The sequence below is a fragment of the Vicugna pacos genome, chromosome 29 (assembly GCF_048564905.1).
Source record: "Vicugna pacos chromosome 29, VicPac4, whole genome shotgun sequence".
Taxonomy (NCBI): domain Eukaryota; kingdom Metazoa; phylum Chordata; class Mammalia; order Artiodactyla; family Camelidae; genus Vicugna; species Vicugna pacos.
Genome location: NC_133015.1, coordinates 25,134,764 through 25,161,414, shown reverse-complemented (window position 1 = coordinate 25,161,414; position 26,651 = coordinate 25,134,764). Strand labels below are relative to the sequence as shown.

Here is a 26,651-nt window from a genome sequence, read left to right as displayed (position 1 = left end):
AGCTCCCAGCCGCGGAGTCTGGATCGGAGCCTGGTCGCCGGGCCCTTGGCCGCCGGCCCAGCCCGAGGGCGCTGCACACTGATGGGATCGCCTTCTGCCGTCCCGGGTAGAGACGCCAGCACACGGGCATCGCGTGCCATGAGCAGCATCAGTAAAAGGGTCAAGTAAGGAAAACAGCTCAGGTCACGAAACAGCTGCTGCCGCCCCTTCCCTGCGGCGCCCCCCCCCCGATTTTGTTAGTGTTTTCTTTATACTTCCTCCATTCTGCTATAGGAATTCTTCAGAGTTCTAGATCTTTTTTCCTTTCCGCAACAGCCGTAAAGCTGACCACCGGTCCTGTTTAATAAGACTCCTAGGAAGTGCTTGGTTAATAAACAGGACCAAGTGCTATCCTTGTGTGTAAGTGGTCCTACGGCAAACCGGCCACAGCTCAGTATCTTCCCAGGGCTCTCCACCTCCAGACCGTTTCTGGTTATTCCTTCACTTAGCACTTTTCTGAATAGTCTACTTCTGGTGAGTGTGTGCTTGCCGACTGACAGGTAACCCGCAAAGTCGGCACAGGCCCCTCGTGTTCCCTGCTGCTCTCCAGTACCCAGGACGGTGTCTGCTGCAGGATGGGTACTCTGCATTTGGTGAATGGCTAATTTCAAATTATTCCATCATCAAGAATTATTTAGAAATTTACGTAGACTTTGATTGATTAAAAAGCCCACAAGACAAGTTACTCCTAGAGTCCTTGGTCAGTTGACTAGCAAGTCTGGTCCAGGCAACAGCAAAGTCACACTGTAATAGCTTAACGCTTCACACCAGGCTGCTTCAATTTTGATATTAAGCAGAAAATAGGCAAACTGAATACCTGTGAATATAGAATTCTTTGTAGGCAGGTGCCTTGTAATACCAAAAATGCTCTGTTATTTGTATGTATAAGGCCTTCAACAAATGCTTATTAAACTAAATCAAACTCAGAATACAAATTACTGTTACCGTCCTGGAAGTTCATGTTTCCCAAAGTCATGGCCAGAGTTGTTGCATGTCTTCTTCAGCCTTAGGATTGGAGGTCTTCGTGTGTTACCCAGGTTGGCCTTAAATCATCTAGCTATTTTGCAAACACCTCTGTTGCATAATGGGCCTTGGTATGGTTTACAGTGCCAAGTCTGGTATGAGGCCTGAAAGAATTTCCTTGTATTTTTCATTTGACTTGCAACGTCTGGGGAAAATCCAGAACTCAATCTTACTAAATATGGACCTGTTTTGTTCTGCAGTTTTATTTCTTTGTGCTATTTTCAGTACAGTTGCAAGTCAGTCACCTCCTGCTCCCTCAAAAGAAACAGTAAAAATAAATGCTTCCTCTCAAAAAGAGAGTTAGTTTCACTGTACTTATCTTTCTCTGTTTGAAAGTACGAGGACAACGCATCAGCATTTCCTTACTGATTTTAAGAAACATAAATTTAGTTTGTTGGGAAGGTGGTAATATTTTCTATAGTGGGACTAGAATTTGAAAATGAAGGAGAAAGCTTAAGACCCTGTATTCCACAGAAGTGATGTCTACTTAATTTACAAATTGAGAAAATACAAAGCAGTCTCAGAGCTGACAGAGATGAAAGGGAATCTTCTAACTTGACGACAACCTTTGTTTATAGCCATTAGCACGCTTTTTTATTACGAGGTCTCTCCTTGGTATTGCGTTCCACTGTGGTCCCTAAAGATTACTCCACATGTTGAGAAACATTATAGTCAAAATTAAAGATTTATCTGTGACAACATAAAAGTAGCTGTTCTCTAGAAGAAAAGTGAAATAGACTTTGTTTAAATCAGTGGTTCTCAACAAACAATAAATGTTGGAGAGGATGTGGAGAAAAGGGAACCCTCCTACACTGTTGGTGGGAATGTAGTTTAATGCAGCCGTTATGGAAAGCGGTATGGAGATTCCTCAAGAAACTAAAAATAGAGTTACCATATGACCCAGCAATCCCACTCCTGGGCATCTATCCAGAGGGAACTCTAATTCAAAAAGATACATGCACCCTAGTGTTCATAGCAGCACTGTTATTAACAGCCAAGACAGGGAAACAACCTAAATGTAAATTGACAGATGACTAGATAAAGAAGTTGTGGTATACTACTTAGCCATAAAAAAGAATAAAATAACACCACTTGCTGCTACATGGATGGACGTGGAATCCAAAAAAAAAAAAAAAAGACACAAACTTATTTACAAAACAGAAACAGACTCACATAGAAAAAAAACTTAGGGTTACCAGGATCCTATTCTTTAAGAGGATACTTCTGAAATTTCTGCTGTATTTAGTATTAAAAATGAAACTGGTTTGTACTGACTATGTCCGATTAGAAATGAATGTTTATTCTATTTGTAATTCATGATAGTTATCGCCTTTCCAGTTACGAGTTTCTCATTTTTGTAGCATCCTGCTTCTTTTCTATTTAGAGTAGACCTGTCAATATTTCTTTTACATGGGTTTAGTGTTGCTAAACTCTTTCAGTTTTTGCTTGTCTGTGAAGTTCTTTATCTCTCCTATTCTAAAGGATAGCCTTGCTGGATAGAGTATCCTAGGCTGCATCTTTTTTTCATGCAGGACTTTGAATATATCTTGCCACTCACTTCTGGCCTGTAGTGTTTGTGTAGAGAAATCAGCTGAGAGCCTTATGGGGGTTCCCTTGTAACTCACTCTATTTTTCTCTTGCTGCCTTTAGGGTCATTTCTTTATCCTTGACTCTGGCCATCTTGATTATGGTATGTCTTGGTGTGGGTCTGTTTGGGTTCTTCCTGTTTGGGAGCCTCTGAGCCTCCTATACTTGGGTGGGGGGGCCCAAGTTGTTCTGCTCTATATCCCCTCCCAGCCACGGCACACAGCCCCCTGCAGTCCCCCAGGGCTGCCTCAATGCAGCCGTCCCAGTCCTCCACCCGGCTCGGGCAGCCTGTTCCGGCCCCCAGCTGCCAGCTCGCGTCTCGGACTGGGTGTCACGGGGACCCTTTGTGCCCATTTAACTTATTTCTGTCGGTCAAGGGGTGCTCGGGGCAGATCTGAGCCTCGGAGGCTCCCCTTCCATCCCGCTGTCCTCTCCGTTGGAGGGGGGAGACCCAGCGAACGAGTGCCAGTCCTCCTCCGCCGCTTCCTCCCCGTGGGACCTGTCCCGCACTGTTTTGCCGTGTCTTCTTTCTTTTTTCCTTTTCTCCTACCAGATTTTTGGCGTCTTTGTCTTTCAAAGAGGGCGATGTTCTGTTGGAGTTCGACAGGTGCTCTGGTTGGCTGGGTGGGTCCGTAGATGTGAGTTTTGGTGGATTTGTGGGAGAGGGTGAGCTGGAAGCGTCCTTCTACTCTGCCGTCTTGCTTCTCCACCCGTGATTTGTTTCTGTAGAGATCTCTTTTATTCCATCTGACAATATATAAAAATATCAATGACATTTAAATGACTGAGTGCCTTAGGCCTCATTTCTAACTTTTTCAGAATTTACTTGACAATAAGTTATCTGATAACGGACTGCAGATTCCCACGTCTTTTCTTCTTTTCTGTTGACTTAGACGTCTTGATGCTCAAGGAAAGCTGTGTAGACGGCCCCTTCGATCACCTAGATTGAGATATATTAAGATGACTTAACCTGTTGCATTTGCCTAACTGTCTAATTGTATACTATGTAATATTAAATTGGCCAGATGGTTTTGAAAGGGACGTGTAATGTCCATTTTATTAATAAGTTAATTGATAGAGATGCAGTGAAAATAAAAGTAAGAGAGAAAGAAGGACACGTGCCAGCCACATTGAAGAGAAAATTTCATTTATGAGATGATCTGATAGACTGGGTCTTCTAATGTGCTGTGTTTGTGCTTCTCTGTCTTTTTTTTTGTTTTTTCCACTTTCTAAAAAACTAATTTTTTTCATGGAGGTGTTGAGGATTGAACCCAGGACCTCATCCATGCTAAGCACAGACTATACCACTGAGCTATACCCACCTCCTATGCTTCTGTGTTTTTATGTCATGGGACTAAGAAGTGGATGAATTCGATAACTTACTGCTATATCCTTTCCCATGGCTGATGCATTTATTTTGCAGTCACGACATAGCTTTGACTGCTTCACCGTGAGCAGCTGAAACAGTTGTTTAGTGACCTCACAGTTCTCTTCCCCGCTTTTTCCTGCCCTAGAACCTGTCTTCCCTCCACATACCAGATTTTGCCTCCCTCTTGAGTAAAGTGCAGTAAGTTAAAGTTATTTCCCTATGAGAAATATTTACATTCTCTCTTAGCTTCAAATTGTGCAAAACGGGCTCCTTTCTGGAACTCAAATATGATTGTGTGGTTTTCTCTTTCATTAGAAAAACTGTTCAGGGAAGGAATTGCCCTAATAAGCTAAGCATGCATCACAGGTGAATATTTTACACTACTAACATAATGGTTAGATGAAGATATTATTTTATTGACGGAAATAGCATTAAGATACTCTATTTCCATGAAAACTTTCAGCCTCTTCCTCTCCTCCTTCCTCCAAGTTTTCATCATCTTTGCTACCGTGGGTATTCAGGTGCCAGCAAATAGAAGGAGGAAGTGATTCCACTTTCAGAGATCATTAATAATTAAGAGAAGAGAACTCTAACCCTCATGTTCCATCTGGATCCAGATCCATCTTCAGATTTTTTTTTTCTATCAAGGCTTATTCCATAGAGCTGCATCTAAGCAGACTTCTGTTACAAACTTGAAAAATAATGGCATGCAACCTTCGAATTTGGTAAGATTAATCTTTTATGAATGAATGAGAAGGAGAAAAATACTGGAAGGAGACCATTTCTGTATGTCCTACTCCTTGGCACCGTGAGGAACATATATGTATATTTACAACATTCGTGCTAAGGGTGGGGGAGGCAGAGGGGAAAGGAGACAAAGACCATCCACACCCCGTGTTCTCCACTTAATACAGAAGCCGGATTAATTGATTGTTCTTATCCTTTTGAATCACCTTTCCTGTATTACCTTGTTTTTAATGGCTCTTGTGTTCACGTTTAATTTGTGTTGCTGACAGGCATCTCCAAATAGATTGTGAGAAGCCGAAAAAGGGCCGAGGGCCCTGCTCGTGGGAGGGGCTCAACCAAAAGGGGAGTCAAGTGGACTTTCCAGGCTTTAGAAGGCTCTGGGGGAGAGGAGACTGACACTAGAGTAAGTGCTGGATTCACTCATTCCCTCAACAGCTGTTTGTGAGGATGGAAGGTACCCTGGGCCTGAGAGGCACCGTGGGAAATGGAAGAGGCCCTTGTCTCCTCAGAGCTCAAATTTTCATGCAGCTCTGTGTAAAACGGGAGAGGAAGTCATGGGAGAATAGTGTAAGGAATGTTGGAAACGTGCATCACCTTCGAAGGCATTTGGTCAGCTCCTCATGCTTTTGAAGTGGACAGAGTATTAACTAGAACTTTGCAGCTGTAGTAGATTTAATCTTGATAAGACACTGGAAATTCTTCCAATAAAAGGAAATAGAAAAATTACCAACAAAAGGATTTCTTTTAGGAAAATAAGCATTTCTAATTTATTGTCTGCAGTAGTGATTTTAACTCTAAAAACTCTAAAATGAATATTCTTTTCAATCTATATAGATGCTTTTCCTTCATTAAAGTACAGCTTGTAAAACAAGATGCTTTGAAACTATACATAAAAATGTGTTTAAATTTCCATCTAACTGAATTTTAAATTAGTATTTTAAAGAATCTTAACATTTTAATGAACATTTTCTGAGAAACTATGATAGATGTTGAAGATATAAAGCAAAATGTGACATAGTTGCTTTCTTAATAAACTTGTAGTCAAGTAATACAAGGAAGAAAGTGATGCACAATGTAATAAAAAGGGTAAAAATTAGATGCTGTTTTTTCATAGAAGTGCTCCCTGACAGAAGGCAAATTTGAATCAAGGTCCAAAATGCAGACAGAATGTTTACATCACAAAGATGATGAGAATGGTCCCTTTAAGACAGAGGAGTGGGTGAAGAAGATCGTTGACATGAATCCTTCATAGTGCGTCTTCTGAGAGCGGAGATTCGTCTCTGATATCCAGAACCCAGTGCCAAGGGTTATTGGGGCGGAGCCTGGCAGGTAAACTGCCACCAGATTTGGGGACATTAGATTCATGCAGCAACAAGGTGACACGTTTGTCGTATTTATGTGCCATCAACTCTAGTGCCTTATATCAGGACCAGAAAGGATGCTGTACACGACCACTGCTGTGAGTTCATGCCATCGGGGAGTTTGCCTCAGGGAGTCATGGTATCAGCGAAGAGTGTGTGTGTGTGTGTGTGTGTGTGTGTGTGTGTTTGAGCCATGGCATTTGAATTCTGAAAGGAAGGTGATAGATTCCTTGGCCAATAAACCTGTCTTTATTGACCACATAATTGCACCACAGTGATGAGTCCAGGCACTGAAGTGGTAACTAGTGTTTATAGATTCTTCCTGCACCAAGTAGGTTGATAATTTTGAACACAGTAATTAGGAGGAATTGACTAGAACCAACTCGTCTTCAAATATAGAGTGTTTCTAAAATCCCACTAAATAGAATCTTCTGCTAAAAATAGTACTAAAAATAGGGGTTGTGCCAACAAATCCCTTATTAGGATAGAACAGAGAATTTAAATGAAAAATCCTAAAACAAAGCCTTGGACTAAATAATCATCAACACCGTTCCCTTTAGCAAAACATGCTGGGTAAATCAGAATGTGATTTACATTCTGTGTTTTTTCAAAGAGATATTTACAGAGTCTGGTCTACCCCGGACGCTCTGGAAGAGTGTTCAGTGTAGCCCGACTTGAAGGTCATGGTTAAGTGATGGAGGCAGCCCAACAGCACAGGTGCTTGGAACACACTGCTCCCACTGGCCCCCGCCCCCGCCAGGACCAGCTATAAATCCGCATGTAACGTGAGCGGTCTGTCAGCTCTCCTCCGCTGCCTGGTGCCTTCATGCTGCCTGAGGCTGTGTCTGGACCCTCCGTGGCCTCATCCACACCTTCCCCCACTGCGTAGACTTACAACCCAAATTTTATCTGCTTCTCTAACACACGTCCTTTTGGACTCGGGACTAGAACCATGATGGAAAGAACTTATGATAAAGAAATTCATGCCAAGATGCTGCGTGTACCAAATCAGCTAGGTTTCCCACCTGGAGTTTTTCTTATTTGGACAACTCTTTTAAAAATCTAGAATTCTTACAAAGGAATTTACTAATGATGTTCTAATCACAGAGAACTGTGGCCTCATAAGTAAACTCTAGCTGAATGTTTAAGGAGAAGGATGCCTTGTTTCCTTAGCTTCCTTCTGTTTCTCAGTAGAAGGTTTAAAGTTGAACTACATCTCTGATACTAGTTTGCATTTCTGTTCTACATCGTTTCCTGTTCCCTTAATCTGCTCAGCAGGTAGCCGAGTCATGTGGCTCCTTGCCTTGTTGAAGAGGGGGAGCTGTTGGCAGGACAGAAAGGTGACTTTGCTTGCACAGTAACACCCCAAGGCCTCCCCAGACGGAAATGAAACAGATGACTCTGGGTCCAGTGAGCAGCAAAACAAAACAAAAGCCTGTTTACCAAGCAGGGGGCGGAAACCGCAGGGGATGGATGCACAGTGTGGCTAGAGAGGCTGTGGACTTGGACTTTCCAGCTTCGCTGCATTTTCTCATGCCCTTGAGGTTGAATGGACTCAGCAGAAGCTCCGGAAGTGAAAGGTCTACGCCGGCTGGGACAACGGGCATCTCCGCAGTAACCACTGTGGGCTGACGGCGCCTGGCCAGGAGAGCCTCCTCGGTGACTTCTCCTTGTACAGGAACCCAGAATCTGTGGTCATCCTGGAGATAGGAGACCTGAACGCAGAACCCAAATTAAATTTCTCACTTGTTCCACAGATTATGCATTCACACTCAAAATTTATCTAACTAGAGAAAATGGACGCTATTGACGTGCGATCTAAACTTGTACAGCCTGCTGCAGTTCTAACTGCGTTCCCACATGCCACGAGAGGGTGTTACTGGAGAACTATCTGGCGGTCACATGTGCTCAGCCCCACGTGCTTAAGGTGACCGTACACCCTGGTCTGCCCATGACAGCCACACTTCATGACTGCTGTCCTGTGGTGATTACTAATAGCATAGGCTCTCTTGTCCTCTCCAGTGTCCAGGTTTGGATGAGAACTTACGTGGCTCCCTGATACAAAACTCCTTCAACTACTGTCAGCCTGCACAGGCTGGCGTCTGCTGCTCTAACAGCACAAAACTACAGTGGCTTCGCAGAACACACATTTGTCGGGTGAATTCCAGGCAGCCGTCCTCCGTGAGCTGGCTCAGCGTTCCAGAGACCACCAGACTAACATGTGCCTTCCACAACGGTCGCAGCGGGAGAAGGGAGCTCTCACAGTATCTTACGCCTGCAGGTCAACGGTCCAGCCTGCCGGCTGGGCTATTCATGCAACTCAATCTGCTGGCGGGGGTGGGGTGGTAGGTAATTTTCCCATTTTTCAAGAAGGAAGGAATATGAGTGTGAAAACTCTCACTGCTAGGTATTTGAACTAGAAGGTAAGGGGGCTATTTTCAAAATTCTGGTTTCTGAAAGAGATTGTGTAAAATTGGTGTTAAATATTCTTTAAACCAAAGTCTGGTAGGATTCTTTAGTGGAACCATCAGGGCCTGGAGATTTCTTTTCTCGGAGGTTTTTAATTTAAAATTCAACTTACTTAGTGATTATAGGGCTATCCAAACTTTCTAGTTCGTACTGGGTGAGTTGTAGTAGTTTCAGTTGAGTTGTCAGACTTACGTGTGTAGAATTCCTTCGTACTCCTTTGGCGTTGTTTCCGTGCATCCGGGATCTGTACCGACGTCCCGCTCTCCTTCCTGATGCTGGTAATTTGTATCTTCCCTCTTTTTCCTTTGTTAGTCTCCCCAGAGGTCTGTCCATTTTATTGATCTTTACAAGAAAACAATTTTTGTTTCATTCGTTTTCTCTGTTTTTTGGTCTTTGATTTCATTCATTTCTGCCTCTGTCTTCATCAACACCTTCTGCTTCGTTTGGATTTATTTTGCTATTTTCCTCGTACTTTGAGGAGACGGCTTAGATAATTTTTTTGGAACTTTCCTCTTTTCTAATGTAAGCGCTGTAATGCTATGAATTTTCCTTTTAGTGCTGCTTTGACTGTGTCCCACAAATTTTGATAAATTATGGGTTTTTTTTTCCATTCAGTTTAATGTGCTTTCTATTGCCCTTGGGGTTTCCCTCCTAATTTATGGACTGTTTGGAAGTGTATTTTTTAATTTCAAAGTTTGGAGGTTTTCCCTGTTATCTTTCTGTTACTGATTTCTAGTTTGATTCCATTGTACTCAAAGAGCATAGTCTGTATGACTTCTTTTAAATTTGTATAATACATTCTGGGGCAAAATCTCTGTCACTGCGTGGTTCTGTGAAACTAGAAAACAAGTTATCTTCTCCCAAAATAGAATGGTGGGCAGGTCTAGGGTACCCCATTACTGACTTTCCACTTGCAAAAGGGAGAAAATGGAAGGGAAAAAGGAGTTACTGGTCACAAGCAATTTAGAAATCCAAATGGCAAACTCCCAAGGTTTCAGGGCCTGGGGATGATCATCTGGGCTCACAGATTCACCCTCCACATTCCTGATCTGTCCTCTGGGCTTGTAGTTCTGCCCTCTGGGTTCCTGGCTCCTTAGCTGGAAGTGTCCTTCCTCTCTTCATGAAAGGTAGCAGGTGTTTGCAACTGAGTGCTTTTGTCAGCCTGTTTCCTGCCTGTAGAATTGGGAGTCTGACATCCTTGGCCTCCTTCTGTCAGTTTGTTCTGTCTTGATCATTCCAGTTCAGTTCTGTGTTTCTGCCAAGAGCCTGGTGAGTCTCCCATGGGTGTCTTAGGGATTCACTGCATTGGATAAGAGGATTCTCTACAGATCAGTCCTGAGTAATCCCATTTCTTTCTTTCTTCTCTTTCTCTCTTTCTCTTTCTTTCTTTCTTATTGAAGTACCATCAGTGACAATGTGTCCAGCAGTTACATTGTGTCCAGCACAATGTCCCAGTCATGCATGTACATACATATATTTGGTTTCATATTTTTTTCATTAAAGGTCTGGATAATCCCATTCCTATTCCATGCTCATGCCTAGGTGGCTCAGGATGTCTGTGGGTCCAACACCCACTGCCTTCAGAAAGCCCCCTGTGTGCTTGAGCGCTCCGACCTTCGGTCCCTGCTGACGCACACCTGAGGGGTGCGCAGCTGCACTCTCGGCCTGCCCTCGGGGAGTGCCTTCCTGGCGGTCAGTCCCTTCACTTCAGCGTCTTTTGCAATCTGAACATAATGAGTTCTTCCTTCAGTTGTTCTCTTCCCTCGCGTTTTACTTCTGAGCGCCAAGAGGAAACCAGGCCTCACGTTCCACACCTCCTTGAACCTCTCCTCAGCTACATCTAAGGACCCGCTCCTTTGACCAAACTGTAGTCAGGCTCCTCTGCACCCTCTTTTTGACTAGATCTTGCCCCCGGGCCCTGTCCTTAGCTCACTTAGTCCAGTTTTAGCAAGAATCCTGCTGACTCCATTTAGTGAAAATTCCTACCCTTGATATCTGATCAGATTCCTTATTCTGACGCTTCCCCCGCTGCCTTTGGTAGAAATCCTGTCGGGCCAGTTTGGCCAGGATCCCCCTACCCTGATGGCTCCTCATAGTAATTTTCCATCCGCTGCCCCCACCCTGCTCCTTGGCCGTCCTGTGCTCGTGGGCAGTGAGCTGAATTTCTGTCTCCTACAGACCCCACTGTCGTGGTCCCTGAGGGAGGTCAGCCTCACCGGCCTTGACGAGGGTCATGAAATTCTTCTTTAACAGTGTCTGAGTTCAGCACTTACAAGTTCTGCTTTCCACCTAAAAATAAGAAACTGCCAGTACGTAACAAGGGTCCCCTTCCTCCGCGAGTTCCAGGCAGTCTTCCCCGTCTCCTGCCGAGCGCTCATGGCAGCGCCCTTGATGTCTTTGCCTGCATGAGACGGTCTGTTCCTGATGACTCATGTGCTCTCCAAGACCAGATCGTTGCGCTTCTCACCTCCTCCTGGGTCCGCACGAGCGGAGCCATGACCAGCCACAATTCAGCTAACACTCTGTTCGAGACAATCTAAGGTTTTTCTGTTATTCTCCTCAAAATTCTCCTAGCCTCCATGCTTTGTCTCAGGTAGGACCTCTGTGTTGCAGTCTTGTGGCATTCTTCCTTCTCCTCTGGGAAATCTCAGCTGTTGTTCTTAAGGTTTTCAACTGACTAGATGACGTCCCTCCCTTACTGGCAAGGATGCCATCCTTCACTTAAAGTCAACTGATCGTGGAAGTTAATCACCTCAACCTTCACAGCAACACCTAGACTAGTATCAGACCAGACAGCAGGGCACCACGGCTTAGCCAGGCTGACACAGAACACTGATGCTGTAGACTGCATGCTTGTGACCCCCCAAGTTTGCGGGGCACACCCTAATGCCCAGTGTGATGGCATTTGTCAGTGGAGCCTTTGGGAGGTGACTGGGTCATGAGGCAGGAACCTTCGTGAATGGGGCGCGTCCTCTTACAAGTGAGGCTCCAGAGAGTCCCGCTTCTGCCACGTGAGGACAGAGAGAAGCAGCCATCTGTGAACCAGGAAGCGGGTCCTGGCCTGACCCTGAGGGTGTCGGTGCCTTGATCCCAGGCGTCCCAGCCTCCAGAACTGTGAGAAATAAGCTTCTGCTGACCCGGGGCTCCAGCAGCTACGGATTCAGGCACAGACTCTGGTGCCTGTGTATAAAACTATGTTTTAAAATATTTTTTGATTTAAGAAGCACCATTGTTTCCTGTGAATGAAAAATATGGCCCACCACACCAGTAAACAAAGGATGTTGCGGCGTCGGCCATCACTTCGCAGCCCCCCACCCCCGACAGCGAGCCCTGAGGGAACTCAGGATGGAAACCGGATGCCCGCCATCAAGCCCGCAGCCTCTGCAGCCCCCTGGCAGGGCACCCCAGGGCCGCAGGGTGCGGCAGCCCAGGCCCTAGACAGCCAGGTGCAGATCACAGGGATGGTCTCAGTGAGCCCAGACCTGTGCACCTTCCCATGCACAGAAAAGCACTGAATTCCTTAACTTGGGATGTCTGGTTTTCTTTAATTAACGGCCATCTTTTGATGGTCCTTCTACCTGGTCTTTGTTGCAAAGACTCCCACATCTCTTGGCCCCTCCCTGACCTCTTCAGAGGGGTCCGTTAGAGCCATCCTGGGAGGCTGTCTCTCAGCGTCCAGGTCATATGTCTTCTTTCCGGTCGGCAGTCCCAAACACAGGTGGCCTTGTCAGCTCGGATTTTTGTAGAATTTCGTGTTTGAAATACTCAGAGGAGTTAGCCTTTTGCCTCGGCCTTCTCTTGAGCACAAAAACCTCTTGGGTTAAAAACGCTCGTTCTGCCGACCGCTGGGCTCCCAGGTTCAGGGCCATTACCGCGCGATGGAGGGCGCCCCTGCCCCAGCCCTCCCGGGCCGCGCTCACCGTCGGCGTCAGAGGGCGTGCCTCGCCTGCTGTGGGCTTCCGCGCGCCAGAACGCACTTAGGTTCACCGCCAGGTCCTCCCAGTCCAGGCGTTTACTTGTAAGGATCCCTGGAAAGGTTTATTTTAATTTACATTTTAAAATTGTATCAAAGTCATGGGTGTCATGGTTAATAAAGACCAATCTTGCTGTAGAATTTAAAACAAAACCAACAGCTCCTTCACCCACACCCCCTTACCCCTGGGCCATCTCCCCAGGGGGCACTGCTCTTAATCATTCCTTTTACAATTCCCATGGCGCTCATTTCTTATTCTAAAATTACATGTAAGGGGCTTGACTACCGCGTTCAGAGGTTATCATCCTCTTCCAAGAATGGACGTGGAAATGGTTCACTTGCTTCTCCGTAGCCGCTCTCCTGTCTTCACTCCTTTGAGTTGATTTCTCTACCATGGCTCTGTCTTTGGAACACCCTGCATGAGCCCAGCGTCCTGTCCTGTGCAGCACAGCCTCCCTCTCCCGGCTCCCATGTCCCTTCCACTGTCTCCTCACCTCGTCTCTTCCCAGCTTCCAAGCTCTGTGACCTCTGAAGGTCACCGTCATATTTATTATTTGTAATAAAATTATAATTAAACTAGAAGGGTTCTTCAACCTGGGACTTTATAGGCTGTAAAAGGATTTAATGAGAAAAATTTCTAGAGAACCAGGATTGTGTGGTTTATAGTTCAGGCATGCACACTTTTATACAACAAACTTTGCAAACTGTCTATTAATGTCCTTAAACTGGCTCTCTTAAGCTAGCTTTGAATCTTTCTTCATTTAGAACTGGTGGAAACTTCAGCCAGCTAGGTTCATCTGTCTCAGGACTTCCTTCTCTTGCCGTGTGGGTCCAGTGAACCTTCCTCCTGGTCTTTATTTCGTGTGTGTCTGCACCGAATGCTGCCCCTTCCATGAGGCTGAAGCTCCAGTGACTGAACCAGCACGCTCGCATTTGTAACTGGGGAGACAGAGCGGTTACGCTTGCTGCTCGCGGTCTCCCAGTCTGGGATGGAATCCGGATTTTGCTCTGAAGCCCATCACTCCTCCATCCCGGTGCTTCCCAAGCTCTAGCTGCGTCAGGGTCACCTGGACAGCAGCTGGGACCCCAGCTTGCTCCCCCTCCAGGGCGTGCCCAGCCACTGGTCTGAGGGCCATCCTCAGCTCCCTAAGTCCTCTGTGCTCTGCTTGGTGTGTGAAGCTGGGATGCACTCGTGCCATGAGCTTTGTGGGCGGAAAGGGGTAAGCGTCCCCCGCAGGTTGAGTTTGAGGTGTGACAGAATACACCCATAGTTCTCGGACTCTAATGTGCGTGAAACTCATGTGGAAAACTTGTTACAGCTGTGACCGTGGGCTCTGTCCCCAGACCCTCTGACCGCCGGGCTCTGTCCCCAGACCCTGGTGTGGTCGGTCTGGTGGGCACGTGAATGTGCGCTTCTAACAAGCTCACAGGGTCCTCCTGTGAGACCAGCACTCAGGGTAGACCCACGCGTCCCTCTTGCTTTATGCCTATATTCCTACGGCTGCAAGCACTGAACCAAACTGTTTTCCTATTTAACTATTTACTACTCTTACGTAATTTCCTCCAAAGAAGCATGGCATATAGCGTCCTCTTCTCTCCGGGTTTATGAAGCAGGTGCGTCCAGGACTCAGCCAAAGGGGGCTTGAGCCACCAGGTCCACCTTGTCCATCTCAAATGCACCTTCCCCTTTGTCCCAGCACGGAGCCCAAGCATTTCGCCTTCCTCCTGTCAGAGGACAAGCACCTGCCCGCTGGGGCACATGGCTAACACTCTGAGATGGCCTTTTTGCTGTCTTCTGTGAGTCTTGATCCCAGTTCTAAGCCTGCCTGGTGTAAACAAGGAAGAGAGGGCGTGGCTGGTGACACGGGTCTGCGGGCACTTGAGGTACCTGTTCTCTGTGACCAGCAGTCGCCTTTTACCAAGATGTATACTGAATGCGCGTGCCCCCTGGCCAAAACCATACCCAAGCTAACCTCCCTCCGGACGTCTCTGGCGCAGCTTTTCAGAGCTGCGGGTCTCAGCAAGACCCTGCATATAGCTTAACTCACAGCTCTTAGGTTATGTGTTTTCCTCTCAGTCGGCACTTGTACGTCCAAGTGAGGCCTGAGATCAAGACCCTGTTCATCACGCATCTTTTAGGACCTCATCCCGTCAGGATTCCCGGCCGCCCACTCAGGCCTGTGAAAACACGCGTGTAAATGCAGATTAGAAGTTGCCTTTGGGACCCTAATGAAACTGGGAAGGAACGAGTAGACAGAAAAAGTGTTTCACATTTTGCACACAGAGTTAGATGAATAAGATGACGTCATTCCTTTTTTTACAACCTCAAATTAAAACTTGAACGACAGGGCTCATAAACCTTGCTGAAATAAGATGACGGATACAATGTCTACTATGATCTGGTTTTGGCAGAGAGCTCAGAAGAGGAAGAACTGGAAGGTGGGCGTCAAGGATGGTCAGGCCCTCAAGGCCGCGCTCGAGCACGTCACCAGGAATGTCAGAGGCTGCGGGTGAGCTGAGGGAAGAACGGGGGTTTGCTGTGACCGCTCCCCGCCACCCCAGGGAGCCAGAGGAGGAGGGCTCAGCGATGTGGGGACCTGTGGGCTCCTGGGACTCGGGGGTGGGGGTGGGGGGTGTGGATAACGGGACTGCTGGGCCTGTTCCTTCAGCAAAAGGACACAGGTGTCACTGGGGCTGGTGTGACCGTCAGCGCTGCCCCCTCCAGCAAAGTGAGCTGAGATGTGGCCTCACACGCCCAGGCCTCTGCTCCCTTATCTGTGCAACAGAGCACAGAGGACCCACGTCCAGACCGTCCTGAGGATGTCCCCACGTTCGAGAAAACGTGCCTGACACGCGGCAGTGCTGTGCGCGTTTGAGTCTTGCTAGTTAATTCTTGAGGCCAGCGGTGGTTTTTGTCCCTGCAGAAGCATCAGACAGCCGAGTACACGGGCCTCCCTGACTCCGACGGCTCATTCAGGGCACGTTTCAGAAATGGCGTTCTTTTTGCGGGTTTAGGGGGGTAATTAGGTTTGTTTGTTTGTTTGTTTGAATGGAGGGACTGGGTTGAACCCAGGACCCCATGTGTGCTAAGCGCGCACTCCACCGCTGAGCTGTACACCCCCCCACCACCGTGCCAGGAAATGGTATTCGTGATGCGCACCTCAGGTGACTCCAGTGCAGGCGGTGTGAGGATCACTCTTGAGGAAACAGGGGTCTCTCCCCTTATTCAACTTCAGTCAGACTCATAACCTGTGAAAAACGCTGTGATTTAAGTGAATAAACTGCTGGAGGTTTTCCCTCCTTTGTAATTTTAATGCCAGGAGAATAAAGGATTTAGTAACTGTTAAGCTGGATTTTTATGCAGAATGTTCTCTGAGTAGGAGCAGATTCCTTTATTTAACATTTCTGACCTAATCCTTAATTTCACAGAAGAGTCCTTCACTCTTTTTCGGTTTTGTGAACTATTGAGAAGCAATCGAGTGATAAAAAGCAACCGCGGTGTATTCTGAGGAGCGTTTGTCTGGGTCTATGAGTGAGTCAAATTTTGGACCTCGGGGTTCTGTTCAAGCTTTTGCAGAAAGGCACCGTGGAAGACAGTCCAACTATGTTTTAACTGGTTATATCAACACTAAAAAAATTCATGGTGGATCATGCTGTTAAAACAAACGTTTTTAGCCGTAAGTTATATGAAAGTGTACAAAAGTGTGTGTGTGTGTGTGTTGAGTTAATAAATATGGGAGTGTTTTGTGGGCAAATTTACCTGAGACAATTTATAACTTTGTCCTTAAGTAAGTATTAGAAAATGGTTCCGATTAGACACTTTAAAAAAAACAAAACAGTGCCATAAATAAATGTTACATCTCACAGAAATCACAGTTTTTCCAAAGATGAAAACGACAGGAAACAGGACTGTTGAATTCTAGGAAGTCGTTGTCTCTGCCGAGGACAATGGTCTTTTAAATTCCCACATTCCTTTCAAGTTGTGCCTTTTCAGATAAGCTGCGGGGACAGTAGGTGGTCATACACAGGGACCGCGGTTCTCTTACGGTCTTGTGAAAGCTCTGGCCTTTTCAAAATGCTCGAAGGCGCCATTCCAGCCTAGCACACCCCTTGCGTCTTCATTAAAAATACGAAGGAATATACTAATGAAAAAAAATCAACGTTTGTTTCCTTGAAGTATTTTTTTCCTAAAGAAAAGAAATGCCTTTTAGTTAAAAAAAAATCATCTTTCTGTCTCCCAATATAAAATAACTTCACATTTTCTTTTGTGCTAATAAGTGGAAGCACCCCTCCTGGTTAGAATGATTAATTCATGGAGAGAACAGAGGGCAAGGGGTGTGTACGAAACACAGAGGCCAAGGGGGACCAGAGAGTCTCACTGCGTGGGAGACCGCAGAGAAGTTGCTACCACCCTTATTTACAATAATCTGAGGAGAAAGAGGAAAAAAACTCAGAAAATGCAGAGGAAGCGATGAGCGTGGGTGACAAGGCGACGTGCGATGGAACATCGTCAGGGCCGCGACTGTGTGGACCTGGTCGGTCTGGCTGTGAGAGCTCTTCTCCAATTAAAATTGCTGTGAAGACCACTCCGCCATCTGGAAGTGGGATGTTTCCAGCAGGTAACTTGAGTCACTGAAGGTGCCAGAGCTACCGTAACAGATACCTTGATGGCAGCCACAGAAATGGAGCCTGGGGCTAACTGCGCACGGATGGTTGAGTCAGGCAGGCCCTAAAGTGCCTCCACCTTAATGAACTAAATAAGAATTTATAACCATGTAGAGTTAACTTACTTAGTATATATTAAGAGAGACAATGTGCAGACAACACAGTACACACACACACACACACACACACACACACACACGTGCAGGATGGGATATACTTTGTTACTTTATAATAACTAGCTACAATTAATAACACATCTTATTGGTGAATACTGCCAACTTTCAAAGATCTATTTACTATTTCTGCATGGCTTCCTGCATTTCGCTCTTTACTTCAAGTAATACGTCTACTTTAGTTCAAAAGGATCCAGATTTTCCCAAGTATTGTTTGTCTGTATCACAAGCATATTTAACAGGAAATAGCACCCACTTTGCTGAGAGAACATGTAACCAAGCCACATTTAGGAAAACGTGAAAACTCTGGCAGCATGGTTGCCAGGGAAGCTATTCTGGGGGAGGGAGAGCTACTTCGTGGGAGGGGAACTTGGTTCCTTGGGCGGTGAAATCCCATCATTTCAGAAGGTCTTCAGGCTGGGGAGGTGGTGGGAAGGAAAGAAAAGCACCCACGGTTTAAAACTGAAATTGAAGGGTCCTTCTGATCCTGGAATTGCTTGATAATAGTTTTTGATATTTACGCGTAGTTCTTGCTCTGAAGTCCTGTTGGGGGTTTGTGGTGCCTTCTGTGTTTTGTTCCTTGTACATCAGTTGAAAACAGCAACTTTAAGTTTTTCAAAATTTCTAAAATGCGTTAGAATAAATTAATGTTCCAACTTATTCGACAGCCCCAGCAGATGACCTGACAGTGGGAACAGGGGAGACGTCGTGTCCCCCTGAAAGGCGAGCAGTGTGGCCCCGCCCAGCCCCGAGCAGCCAGCACCTCTGGGTCCCACCGGCTCCAGAGAACCACGCGTTCTTACGGGTTTAGATTTTCCACTTAAGTCTCAGCCGTAATTTAAAAATCACGCACCATTCTGTGTTATTCCGTGTCTTGAAGTTGAACAACACTCCTGTTCCCTATCCATCGGGAAGCTCTGTGTCAGCTGCGGGCTGAGACAGTTTCAGAGATGAGCACGGCCCCGGGCTCTCTGTTTAAACATGGGCCACCTAGCTGGGCTGCAGGCACGCGGCTGGGCAGAGAGTTAGCAGTGAAAATATTCTAATGGGAGTCAGGTCACAGACACTGGGGTGAGCTGCGGGCCAGCCGACTCCCCAGGCGTGGGCCTTTTTATGCCCGCGCGCCCCTTGTTTGCTTTGGCTCTGCCCTCAGAGTGAGGCTCCCCCGCTGTGTGTCAGGGTCCGAGGGGAGCGGGGCTGGGATGACCTAGCTGACTGTAGACAGCCCGGCCCGGCTGCAGGTTGACCAGCACCTGTCTGCGGTCGTGTTTTCGGATCCCCGCGCGGCACGACTCCCTGCGTGACCTTGAGTAAGTCGTTCTTTTTTCATCTCCACACTCTCCTTCCATTCTGACCTCCTCCGCGGCTCAGCCATGCAGCGAGCTCTCCTGGCTTTTGTTCTCGAGGTTGAACAGGCTATTTCTAGAACTCACTTTGTCAGAGAATCCAGCCTAACCTGCAGTGGGTTCTGTCATGCTCGGCAGCAGCTCCAGGAACCACGCTCTCAGGGGGAATTAAATTCAGAATTCACAATCATTAATCAGACACTTTTCTCTGTCCCTTTTTCTCTCCCCAACCTCATCCTTTTTCTTACCATCTTAAAATATTATGTAGTATCGTAAATATATTTTGAAGCTGGATTTTTTACATTCTTCCGTGTAAGGTCGCTCAGGACACTCTGTTGATTAGCAAATTAATTTTGTTCCGTGTTAATCTGGTACAAGTTATTAAAATTTTATTGCCAATAATTTCCAAAGAGAGTTTTAATTAACAAGCATTTAGTGTTCGGCCTGAGGACACCCCAGGCTGGACTGTAATTTCCCCTGTTTAAGTGGCATCTCAGCGCCCACCAGCACCGTCTGGGAGTGCTGAAAGGGCCACGTTACGTGGTGAGTGAAGGATGGCCGCGGGGATGCAGCGTGTTCAGACTGAGTTTGCGGAGGTCAGTGTGCTCAGTGGCGCTGGTCAGGCTTGGCGCTGGTGCCCGTCAGGGGGTTAACTGGTTACTGCCGCCTCACGCCTGGAGTACACCCAGGACCTGGGGTTTATGCGGCATTTCCAAGCAGCACTCCAGGCTCCCACGGGCGAGTTTTCTCGCTTTCCGGCCCCTGAGGGCTCTTCACGCAACTTCTCTTGCGATTTAGGGTTAAATGGACATTGGAAGCTCTGACTCTTCAAGGGCTGCTTTGGAGGGTTAGAAGGGCTTCCCCCCAGGAAGCCAGTTTGGTCAAAGAGCCAGAATGCTGGGCACATTCCACGTGCCCTGCCTGGGAGTCGCCCTTGAGCTCTGGTTCCTCCTTTTGGCGAGCGATTCAGTGGTGGGAAGCACCGTAGCCCACACCCTCCTCACCCCAGATGGTCGCTCCAGCCACCGAACGCGGCCCGCACAGCGCGAGCAGCAGCCCAGCGTTTCAGCTGCACGCTCCCAGAGCGGGCGGCTACCGCACGACTTTGGAGCTCTTCCCTGCGCTGCGTGCTCGAGTTCACTTGTCTGTCTGCTTGCTCCTTTGTTCATTTCCTTCGCGTGCAGTGACCGTCGGACGCGTCTGTCAGACGGAAGACTTTTAGGTCTTTCCACCGGGTTACAGTACTTCCGTACATTGTATTGATCGTATAAAGTCCATTCCTTCTGTGTTCCACTTTCCCATTTCAACTGGCTCATTTAAGATGTCAGATCCCCTGGAAGGAACTCAGAAGCGAAGCGTCCACTGCTTTCATGCACCCGGAAGGACACTGGTGGCTCGGGTCTGCCTGCTGCAGGCCGCGGGTTCAGGGTGTGATGGGAGAGACAGCCGCCGGGCTCTGCCTCTCGCTGGGCCGCAGGGTGTCTCCCCCACGTTTCCACACAGATTTCACAAGGCAGGAGGAACCTGGCCTGGGCCTGTCTGACCACCTCCTAGGGGGAGAGGCGTCCCACAGGAGCCGTTAAGAGCAAAACCTAAACCAAACCAACCACAGAACAAGGAGGGAGGCGAGCCAGAGACACAGAGGTGACTGACGCCAGCCGTGCCATCGAGGTAATTACTGAGGGGGAAGGAAGAAGGCTCCTGCGGTGCCCGAGCTCAGAGCCGTGGACAACTGATGACAGCCGTGGGCAGGGTGTCCGTGGGATTCCTGCCTGGAGGCAACGGGCCACGAGTCTCTTGCAATCTGTAGAAATCTCAGAACTTCTAGCTTTTATTCTAATTCAGAGAAGACTGACCCAAAATAATGACCCAAAATTAAATAGGAAATTGGACTAGAACTTGTTGACTTGGAAATCTGTGTCTGCCCCATGTTTTCCTGAGCTCCAGACGCATATATCCTACTGTTCATTGGAAGAAAGCAAAGCCTTCATGTTTCCTTGAACCCACTTTTCTTTCTGTGAGAGACATAGAGATACATTATTGCCTTGCTCACCCGCCTGGTTATGAATTTATAGATGTATCTTTGGTGCCCAGTATAAACTAAAAATTCAATCAATATTTACTAAACGAAGCTGATCCTGATCCTGAAAGTCCAGGCCACGCCTAATCCTTTTACATTTAGCATTTCCTAAGGACAAGAAATCAGAAGGCATTCTAAATTTTTTTTTCTTTAAGAAAGTGCTTTTCAAACATTTTGTCCAATATTGTAAGACTCCTAATTGCAGCTCTGTCTGTGGGGACGCCTTCACCCAGTGAAGGAAACTGCAGGCGGTGGAGGGAGGGAGGGGCAGGGCGGCCGGTGCCACTGGAGAACTTCCTGGAGAGGAGGTGGAGGGAAGACCAGGGAGCTGGGACAGTGATTGTGCCGCTGCGGATGGGGGCGGGGGGGGGGTGGGTTAGCACCCAGGGAGGGCGTCCAGGTGACTCCTGCGTGCCTCTGTAGGGCGGGGAAGGCTGTGGCTGGGGGCGGGGTGGGGCCACAGGGTGCCCTTGGAGGGGAAGCCGGGTCAGGCTCCTGATGCTCGGAGGGCACCTCGCCTTCAGTGGGCTCCTGCCGGGTCCCCTCCTTCTCGGCGCCCAGGCTCTGCTGCCACCCCCCACCCTGCCCTCAAGCCACCCGTCCACTCGCTGGGGCTCCCTGGGGGCCTGCGTAGCACAAGGTGCCCGAACGGGGTTGCTCAGACCCCCTCCCCCAGTCCCAGAGCTGGGACCCAGAGCCGGTGCGACTCTGTGCGCCTGCTACTTCCTCTGCTTCTCTGCTCTGAAGTGTAAGTCCGTGGTGGCCATTTTGTGATACGTAGAAATATGGAAGCACGACGCTGTGCACCAGGAACTCACCTCGTGCCGTAGGTCATTGCACTTCAGAAACAAACGGACAGACTCAGAGAAAATGACCAGGTCTGTGGTTACCAGAGGTGGGGGCAGAGGAGTTGGATGGAGGTGGTTAAAAGGTACAGACTTCCAGTACGAAGATAAAGAAGAACGAGGGGTGTTACCACAGCAGGGCTGATGTAACTGGCGCTGCCTTATGTTGCAGACGGAAGTGGCTGAGACAGTGTATCCTAAGAGTTCTCACTGCAAGGAGAAAATATGTACTTTCTTTTTCTTTTGTTTTGTATCTGAGATGTTGGGTGTTCACTAAACTTACCGTGGTCATTTCACGACACACGTAAGTCAAATCCTTACACCGTACACCTTAAACGTGTGCAGTGCTGTACGCCAATTACATCTCAGTAAAACTGGGAGGAAAAAATGAATGAAGTGTAAGTTCTGCCTTGAGTGGCGTAATATTCAGTGTCGATCAGAGTTTTAATTAATGAAGATTGCGACATATAGAATGTAGAACTTTTCAAATACAAACAACAGAGCAAAGATTATATTATATTGTTAATTATATCGTCCTAGCACTAGTTTCCTCTTTCTGGGGTTTGGCACTTAGTTTTCACACAATCCCTGAGACATTAGAATTTTAATAGATACATTGTAAATGGATTTAATATAGTAACACTCGATAACTCTGCTAGGAAACAAAGACACTTCTAAACCTGGAAGAATGAGCTGTGCAGTGTGGCTGCAAAGCCCCCTCGGGTTAGCTTCCAGCACCAGACGCTGCGGGTGGAGATTTAGCGGTGCGGTGAGCATGTGTGTAGGTTTGTATCTGTGCATATGTGTATATATGTATGTACACGTGTGTATATATGTGTGTGAATGTGTGTTTATGTGTGTATATGCATGTGTATGTGTGTGCGTATATGTGTATGAATGTAAATGTTTGCATATGTGTATATGTGTATATATGTGTGTGTATGTGTGTATATGCATGTGTGTGATGTATGTGTGTGTGTGTATATATATGTGTGTGTACGTGTGTGTGTGTGAGTCACCTGGAGAAAGACCAAGTTAATACAGAAAGTCGAGGAAGACTCTGCCTTTCCTCCCACCTGCACTCAGGTGTTGATGCAGGACATGTGCAGAGATGACCCCAGGAGCCTTCGTGGGACTGAGGAGGCCTCCGCAGGGCAGTTGCAGAGGAGGGGGCCCGTGGGGCCAGAGCTCAGGGGTGGAGGGCCTCTGGGCCCTGGGGGAAGAACCCTGACCTGGGGCCGGGCAGGGTGGCCGCCCAGCACAGGGCAGGGCCAGCTTGGAGCCAGGCAGCTGGGGCTCACGTGCCAGCCCCGCCCCGATAGCCGTGGGAGCCTGGCCCTGCTGGGAGATGGTTAAGCTTCATTGTCCTTGTCTGCACCCTGGGACAGTCACACTGACCTCATAGGGCAGTCAAGGGACACGTGAGGACCGCCTGGACTTGGAGAGGGTGGCACAGAGGGGAGTGAGGCTTTAGCTCAAGGCAAGTTAGGACGTCCTGACGAGAGATGGCAGCTAATCCTGGAAGTGCTAAACCTTGGTTTGGATGGTCTCCTCTTAAGGAGCTTGTACAGAAAATCCAGGACGTTCCACTTCAGACACCCCTCCTCCCCCCTCTTCCCTGTCGCTGGGGTCTCGCCCACGCTGAGTTGCCCCCCACTTTCAGACTCGGATGAATGTGGGAGTCACAGCCAGGTGGCCCGAGTGGGGAGTCAGCGCCTGGGGGAAGGAGCCCTGACCAAGGGGGAGACAGGACCCAGGGGAGCTGGGGGACCCTCCCCACCCCCGCGGTGGCCACCCCAGCAAGCTCGGTGAGACCAGGTGGCTGTGCAATGCCGCCACATACACACAGCCCAGCCCGTCTTTGCCTCCCTGCCCTCTCCCCGCCCTCTCCCCGCCGCACCGTCCTGGCCTTGCTCCTCCTAAACAAACTGAGGAATCTCAGCCTGGCTTCAGGCTCCACTTCCCGGGGGAGCAGGCTGAGACGGGCGCTTTTTTCAAATCTGAGATGTGCTTTCTTTGCAAAGCTAAGCTCTGACTTTCATCTCATCAGACAGGACGTCACACAAAGAGCAGTGTCAGCTGAGTCCTCCAGGCTTTGTGTCCCTGTTCCTGGCAGCCAGTCACATTTCCACGATGCTGGGTGGTTACTGCCTAAACATTTGGGGTCAAGACACCTAAATGACCTCACTGTTCACACAACTTGTGACATTGCGACAGGGACGCTAATCTCTTGTGGTCCAGGGCACTGATTATTCCTGAAGAACGAGTTTGTGGAGACTTTAGCTAGAAGAGGGAAAGGGTTCATGCTGAAGAAAGTCCACAAAGGGGGTTGAGGAGGCGCCCAGGAGGTGGGAGGAGAAGCCAGGAGAAGGCGGGGTCCTCGGCTCTGGAGGAAGAGAGTTCTGGAACGGGAAAGAAGGGCAGAGCAGATGCCACGGGGAGGGCGTGGAAGATGAAGACACTGGTGTCCACTCCCAAGGGACCAGGAAGCCAGTGGCCTTGACCAGACTGGGTGGTGGGCTCAGGGCTGGAGCCGGGGTGGACCTGCCACCGTGCAGGTGAGCCAAGAGGCCAGGATACTGTGTGTGGACACAGAAGCTCAGTGGTGCCGGACGGAGGGTCAGGGATGCTTCTACGCTGATGCTGACCAACTCAGGAGCGGGCAGAGACAGTGACTCCACGGACAGAAGCCGACAGAAGCGAAGACGGGGAGGGCAGAGACCGTGGCTGGAGAGACGGCCCTTTGGTCTGAGGAAGGCGCTTGTTTTCTGGGGCTGGGGGACAAGGGGCCACAGGCTGGGCGGTTCAAACAGGAGAAGCTCCTTTTCTCACAGTCCTGGAGGCTGAAATCAAGATCAGGGTCACAGCGGGGTGGGGTCCCTCTGAGGCAGCGAGAGAAGGACCTCCCTGCTTGGCCCTGGTTCCTCCACCTGAGTCTTCACTCCGTCTCCCTCTGTGTGCACGTGTCTGCGCTCACGGTCCTCTTCTTGTAGGCACTCCAGTCGGGTAGGACTAGGGCCCACCCTAAAGGACTCATTTTAACTTAACTCTGCAAAGACCCTGTCTTTAAATCTAAAGACCCTGGGGGGAGGGTACAGCTCAGAGGCAGGGCACGTGCTTAGCATACACGAGGTCCTAGTTCACTCCGCAGCACCTCCATGAAAACAAAAAGACAAAAAGCAACCTAATTACCCCTCCAAATAAACAAACACACAAACAAACAAACAAACAAACAAAAAAACGCACACATGCAGAAAAGAAATTTAAACAAAAGAAAGGCCCTGTCTCCAAACACAGGCACTCAGTTCGTGTGGATTTGTCATAACAAACATACCGTGTAACTAACTTACACGGAGAACCCCCCAAAACCAAAGCAACAGAACAAAACAAACATAAACTCATAGGTACAGAGAACAGATTGAGAGTTGCCAGAAGAGGGTGGAGTGGGAGTGAATTGGGTGAAGATGTCACAGGTACAAACTTCCAGGTACAAGAGAAGTAAGTCCTGGGGTGTCATGTAGAGCATGGTGACTCTGCTCAACAAAGCTGTGTTGCATTTTTGAAGGTCACTAAGAGAGTAGATTTTAAAAGTTCCCGTCCCAAGAGAAAAAAATGTAACTGTGTGGCGATGGATGTTAAGTAAACTTTCTGTGTTAATCATTTTGCAACACAGACATATATCAAATCATTACGTTGTACACTTAAAACAAATACAGTGCTTTCTGTCAATTATAGTTAATAAAAAATGAAGAGAAGGAAAATAAGAGTGAGGAATGTACCAGAATTAGAAGAAGGAGGTCCAATATCAAAATAATAGGGGTTTCAGATGTACTGCAACCAAAAAAAAAAAAAAAATGAGAGGAAATTTTTGATAGACTATCTCAAGAAAATTTTGTATCAGGAAAAATACTTCCTTCTTGATTTAAAAGTTTTACTAAATATCCAGCAAAAACAAAACAAAACAAAAAAAAATGAAATGTAGATATTTTCTGTTTCCATCTATGACTTTGCCTTCCTTCCATCCCATTTTTTTAAAAACTTGGACAAACCAGAGGTTGCCTTTATTTTTAAAATAGGCCCCCAGAAGGGTGTCCAGCAGAGTCTGTGCAGATGCACTCAGAGTGGGAGCTGTGACGGGCGGGGGGCCTGGAGGAGCCTGGAGGAGCCTGGTCTGGGGTCTGAGGGGCCCACCCAGGCCTCTAGGACAGTGGGGGGCCCGGGGGGAGACAGCTGTGTGGCGCTCCTGACCTTGCTTTGCTAGAGACCCTGTCTTCCCATTTAGCTCAGAATAATTCGAGTTGCCAAACTTCTGGACTTGGACAGCGAAAACGTCAGCACAGTCCAGTGCCCTGGAAGGTGCAGGAGGCCAAGGACCTTCATCCAGCCCTGAGGGAGGGGAAGGGACTCAAAAACATTTTTCCTTTTTGACTTGGAGAAATTACAAACCTGTGACTTTCTTCTTATCTAGGGAGGAAAGCTCATGCTTCCTGAGAAAGAAATGTTTTATCCGCCTCATGTAACAGAAATGAGAAGCGCCCGCAGCCACACCGGAGGCCTTGACCCCACCCTGGAAACCCGGCGCGGCGGCGCGTCTGGGAGCCGAGCTGCGCGCGCGGGGAGCAGCCACGGGCGCGTGCCGGCTCCGCGGCTGGGAGTGCGCGCTCAAGGCGCGCCGGTCCGGGCTCGGGCCGAAGCCGTTCCCTCGTCCCCGTCCCCGTCCCCGGGCGAAGGGGCCCTCTGGGTTTCTTCTCCAAGGCACGCATCTCATTCCTGCGGGCGCCCCCCCCACGACTGTCTGGGGCCCAGGTGGGCTGCCCCCAAATGGATCTCAACGGCATATTGATTATTTTTTAATTAAAGTTACTTCAGAAATGGCCAGCGCAAGAACACTCTGTCCTCTCTGTCTCCCCGAAAGCAGGAGATAAACGTCCCAAGTGAAGGGTGTCCTCCCCGCACCTGGGGTGCCGGACCCGC

General features: G+C 48.2%; 1 long non-coding RNA gene across 4 annotated transcripts; it reads left to right on the top strand.

Moving 5' to 3' along the window:
• The first annotated feature begins 47 nt into the window (after nt 1-47).
• LOC140690287 (uncharacterized) lies at nt 48-26,558 on the top strand. 4 transcript variants are annotated; one of them, XR_012065506.1, is made up of 3 exons: nt 48-513; nt 14,981-15,078; nt 26,146-26,558. It is a non-coding gene; the product is annotated as an uncharacterized lncRNA (long non-coding RNA). The 4 variants fall into 4 exon arrangements; XR_012065505.1 differs by lacking the exon at nt 26,146-26,558 and adding an exon at nt 15,998-16,238; XR_012065503.1 differs by lacking the exon at nt 26,146-26,558 and adding an exon at nt 15,706-15,915.
• Nucleotides 26,559-26,651: the final 93 nt, after the last annotated feature.